This window comes from Heloderma suspectum, chromosome 6 (assembly GCF_057233095.1).
Source record: "Heloderma suspectum isolate Gila_16-S chromosome 6, 16-S_ref, whole genome shotgun sequence".
Classification (NCBI taxonomy): Eukaryota; Metazoa; Chordata; class Lepidosauria; order Squamata; family Helodermatidae; genus Heloderma; species Heloderma suspectum.
The window spans coordinates 100,473,478-100,479,477 of NC_139463.1; positions in this window are offsets into that span (position 1 = coordinate 100,473,478).

Here is a 6,000-nt window from a genome sequence, read left to right on the forward strand (position 1 = left end):
GTTGTGATGACAGTATTAGTTTTACAGTGGTGTTGTCTTTTATTATGGTTTTGCTGTACATAGGAATATATAGCAGTTGTAAGCTGCCTGGAGTATTCCAAACAAATCAGATAAATTATTATTATTATTATTATTATTATTATTATTATTGATGATGATGATGGTGGCTGGATAGAAGGTAAAGGATAAATATCTACCACTTAAAGGGATACAGAAAACTGATAAACATTAGTTAGGTGCCCATCAGGGGAAGATAGGATAAAAAGGTCAAGTCTGTCCCTGTGTTGCTGCCTCTTACAACTACTGTAAATTGCTTTGGGATGTTTTAAATGGAAAGCAGTGTATGAATATTTTAAATAAATAATAAACAAACCCTCTCTCATCATACATATGTTCTAGCGACCCATCTACTAATTAGTCAATTCACTGTTACACACAACTTTCTATGCATTAAAAGCCTTCCTTCTCCCCCTCTCTCTTACCACCCCCAATATCTCCTCTCATAGTATCCATTCATCTGTCTGTCTATTTGTCTGCCTATCCATCCAGCCATTACAAAACCTACACTCCATTCATAAACCCTCATCTACATAGCAAATCTACCTACCTACCTACCTACCTACCTTTCCTTCTTTCCTTCCTTCCCTCCTCCATACATGCTAGCTCTCCATTCACCTAACTACCTACACCCAGACATATGCTCATTCATTCATCTCCAAATTGCTCCATCTGTCCTTCATATTCTCCTGTCTCAAAGGCTCGAATCCAGATGTAAACTGCTCTTTGTTTTATTTTATTTAGCTTTCTCAGGCAAAGTTCTCACTTAGCAAACAAAATGGCTGAATGAATCGCATGAGACAGCTGAAAGAACTGAACAAAAGCAACTCAAATGGAAATTCAGATTGTTTCTTGACCATATTGGTCAGGTCATATAATGTCAGCAGAAGCTACCAGGCAAGTGAGACAAAAGATGACAAAGAAGTAAGTTTTGAATGGTCTAGTTATAAAGTAAAAACTCATTAAACAGTACAGGTATCAGAATACTGCTCACAATCTTAAAAGGTCTATTCATCCATCTGACTATCACCGCTGTAAAATATATAACCAGACCATTCTTGAAAATCTTCCATGTTTCAGTCATCCACCATGGAAAAGATCCCTAAAGATGGCATCAAACTGAAGAGCCTTGGTTCGTGCCCCTCCCCTATTCATCTGCATCTCCACAAGCTGTTATTCTCTAGGCCTCAAGTCTCTTAATTGGGGGGGGGGGGAGAATTAAAAGCTGGTACCAACATTTTATAAATGGTATCCATGGATACCGTTAGGATAGATTGCTTCCCACCCACCAGGGGCACTCTAGCAAAAGAACAGACACCGTGGGTTGGGGGCTATAAGCTACCATTCTTGGATTCCCTAGGTGTAGTGTGAAGCAGAAAGCTGTAGAATAAAACAGCAGGATGGGCCCAAGGGAGTGAGGACTCCTTGGTTCTCTGGCAGGGCAGTGGGGCTTTGGTGTAGTCTTTAGAATGGGGTAGAAGTCAGAACTTTTCAATTTTTTAAGAGGAATGAGGCCCAGAGGGTAAAAGAGGTTTGGATATAAGACTTACAATCCTATATTCTCTTACCTGAGACTAAGCTCCACTGAACTCAGTGGGGCTCACTTCCAAGCAGAAATGCATAGGGACTAAATTGCCTGGTTTTCTGTCTCCTACAACTGTACTTGTTTAATGGGCACCAGTTATTTTCTCAATAGATGCTTCTGGACAGAGGACTCCTACCAGTGAGAAGGCATTGCACAGCTATTCCATCTTTTGTTTCTTGTTTGTTAACGGATTATCTGTGGTAAGAGAACAGATAGAAAAAGCAGTGGGAAAACATTTTTCTCCTTCTCTCATAAAACTTGAACCTGGGGTCATCCCATGAAGTTGAATGGTGGAAGATTCGGAACAGATAAAAGGAAGTACTTCACACAATGCATAGTTATGGAATTTGCTACCACAAGATGTAGTGATGGCTACCAGTTTGGATGGCTTTAAAAGGGGATTACACCAATTCATGGAGGATATGGCTATCAGTGGCTACTAGTCATGATGGCTATATGCTACCTCCAGTATCAAAGGCAACATGGCTGTGTATAACAGTTGCTGGGGAACACAGGCAGGAGGGTGCTGTTGCACTCATGTCACACTTGTGGGTTTCCTACAGGCAACTGGCTGGCCACTGTCTAAACCAAATGCTGGACTAGATGGACCCTTAGTCTGATCCAGCATTATTTTTCTTATGTTCTTATGAAAACATGGGAGGAAGATGATGTCTGGCAACCCAATCATTCCTGATAAAATTCCATGAATGAGATAGGGCGAGGGAGCCATAAAAGCCTTGTCTAGAAGCACTCATCATGTGCACACCAGTTGCTATTGCACAGTTAATTGGTAAGGTACACTGAAGGTTACCTGCCAAATCAGTCTGTTTCTCTGGCACAGGTGTTTCCAGATGAGAGTTTTACAGCACCACCGCCATGCCTCACACATGGAGGTTTATGGGAGGGTTCAAATGCCATCGTCTTCTGGCTGTGACACTCCTGTGTTTTCCCACTGCTTCTTCCATCTTTTTTCTTAATGCAGAAAATCCATTAAGGAGAAAAAGATGGAACAGCTGCACAATGTCTCCACATTGCTAGTGCTCGGAGCCCTCCGCCTGGAAGCACCTGCAGTCATTGTTCTCATACTTACATAGGGACTGGATCTTGCAGTCTTCTGTCTGAAAAATGAAATATTTTCAGAGTGAGAGATGACTATGATATAGCTATTTAAATCTGGGAAAGCTGGAGAAGTAGACTCCTGATTTCTTTGCAAGAGAAGTAACAACTCTCAATAAGGCTGCCAAACCAAGCACAAGATGACCCCAATATTAGGTTCAGCCTCTGCCAGTCAGCCAAGGGAGGTCCGCAGCTCAGTGGTAGAGCACATGCTTGGCATACAGAAGGTTCTAGGTTCAATCTTCGGCTTCTCCAGGTAGGGCTAGGAAGGAATCCTGCCTGAATTCCTGGGGGGCTGCTGCCAGTCAGTGTCGACAACACTGGGCTAGATGGACCAAGGGCCTGACTCAGTATAAGGCAGCTTCCTACATTCCTAAGATTAGTATATATAGACTGGCTGAATTTGTCAAGCAAAGACACACCTAGAGGCTACTTTTACAAGTGAAGATTAAATCTGCATTTGTATTTTGTCTTGTACTTTTTACTCTCGGGGTCTCATTCCTCTTCTAAAAACTCTTCATTTGATTGGAAAATGTCTCTCTTCACCTTTCTAGCCTCCACTAACAACATTTACAAGGGACTCAGGCACCCCAGGTTTAACCCAGTTCATATTTCCACCTGTGAAAAGGCCGTCAGGGGAAGAGACCAGGTGGCCAAGACTCCTGACTTCGCTGGAGAGCAATGACAGAGGACGAGAACCAAGAGGGTTAAAGACAGGGAGGTCAGGAGTCAAGTTACTACAATGGCCAGTAGTCATGATAATGGCTATAAGTTATCTCCACTATCAGAGGCGGTATGCCTCTGAACACCCATTGCTGAAGAACACTGCAGGGTGTGTGTGTGTGTATTGCACTCATGTTCTGCTTGTGGGCATCCCATAGGAAGCTAGATGGCCACTGTGGGAAACAGAATGCTGGACTAGATAGGCATTTGATCTGATCCAGCATGACTCTTACTACGTTCTTTCAGTTCTTTCCTTGGCTGAGCCTTAGTGAACTGTTCTTCCTATTTCTCCATCCATGTTTTCCATTAAAAACAACAACAACAACAATCATCCTGACTTGGGATGCCCTAATAAACCTTTGCTTGTTGTTGTTTCACAGACTGCTTTATTTTATTTCAGATGTGTATCCCAATCCCCATCCTGCTTATTTATCATATATGTTTGTCACCTTTCTACAGTGTACTCAAAACAACATGCAGACATTTAAAGCACACAGTAAAAGATACATATGTTACATTACTAGAAATAGAATTAGGGACAAGCCAAAATAGGAATCCAGTTCCAAACTCTAGGCTGGCTTCGGCCTAATAAAAATGTTACAACATTTGACAATCCAAACGATGGAAATTCAAGCTGTTCTCCCCACCCGTGCTCGTTCCCATGGCAAAAATAAAGAACCTCAGAAACCACAGTATATATTTTAATATTTCCATTCATTTGCATCCTGTCAGGATAACCAGCTACTTAAATAAAACATTCTGGTATCTGGGCAGGGCCTGGGAAAAGAACCCACCAAGGCTTTCTTCACATGGAGATTTTATCCTGCAATTGCGATTGCTCCTTCACCGAAGTTTGCAGGCAGTTTACATGACCCCGTGATCATTCAAGGCGTCTCCTGCACTAAATGCCCTTTATCCCATTTTTAAACAGATCACAGATAATGAGGTATCACACCCTGTTGTGTTCCACTTCAGTTTCCTCTGTGAAAAGAGGAAAAGGGGCAAGAGGAGCGAGATCAATGAAAGATAATGGAAAGATATGAGAAGGAGGAGGAAGGGACTGGGGGAAAAGGAAGCACAGTGAAAAAGGGAGTCATTGTGATCCTGCATTTAAAATGGAAGCAGAAAGCCCTGTTTTAAATGCAGGATTTTAGGCTGGTGTGGAGAGTCATTTCAGGTGGGTCCTGTGGCAAAGCTCAAGAGTGTTTGGCCAGTCCAGGGATAGAGTCTCATAGTTTTGTATTTGTCAGGGAAAGAACCCAGAGAAATAACTCTGTAAGGTACACCGATAAAAGGAACTGCTGTCAGGCGGGCGTATCTACACTCATGTAAAGAGCTCGCAAACTTCTGTGAAGGAGCAATCTCAATCGCAGGATAAAAGCTCAGTGTGAAGCTCAGTGTGAGGGAAAGGAAAAGCAATCTTGTTCCTTTCTGGTTGATAGCATGATATTCCTAAATCTGTGCTAAAGCAAAAACAGTGAGATGCTTCATATTCTATGCTCCAAACCTGGCCTATTTTTATTCTTTTTCTCCACTGTATGTACATTGGGTGCAAGGCATCTCCAGTATGGTTTGCTAATGTGTGACTTAATTCATTTGCAAAGTCACTGTGAGCTTCTGTGCCATTAAAGATGTATACAGATAATCACCACAATTTTCTCCCAACCGTTGCTTTTTAGTTAGTGGCTTGAGCTTTTCTAAATAGCTATGCCACCCAAGATGCTGGGAATGGAGGGTATAGTGAGGAAAGGAAGAGGAGGGAAGAGGGCTGTGGTGTAAAGGAGTTAAGAAAATAAGCAAAGTATTATTATTATCATCATCATTTCTATACCACCCCACAGGTGAAGCGATCTGGTAAGTTTACAAAGATTAAAGAACATTAAAATACAGTATACAAAGTTTTAAAACCATTTTCAAACAAACAGTATACACAGAGACAACATATATCTAAAAACAACTTTGAGCAGCCAACCATAAGACAGATCCAGGACAAATTAAAAACTCATCATATGCTACCAAATGCCTGAGAAAAAAGATAGGTCTTAACCTGGCACTGAAAAGATAACAATGTTGGTACCAGGCGGGCCTCATCGGGGAGATCATCCACAGTTGGAGGGCCACCACTGAAAAGGCCCTCTCCCTTGTTGTGGTCTTTCGAGCCTCCCTCAGAGGAGGCACCCAGAGGAGGACCTTAAATGCTGAGCGCAGAGTATGGGTAGATTCATGTTGGGAGAAGCGCTCCATCAGGTATTGTAGTTCCAAGCCGTGTAGAGTTTTATAGGTTAAAATCTGCACCTTGAATCGAGCTTGGAAGCATATAGGCAGCCACTGCAAGTGGGCCAGAGTCCATATAATATGTTCAGACCCTCTAGTCCCAGTTATCAATCTGGCTTCCATGTTTTGCACAAGCTACAGCTTCTGAACCTCCTTCAAAGGCAGCCTCACGAAGAACGCACTGCAGTAATCTAATCTGGAAGTTAATCCTGCCTTATGTTCTCTACAACCTGGTGATGAGGATA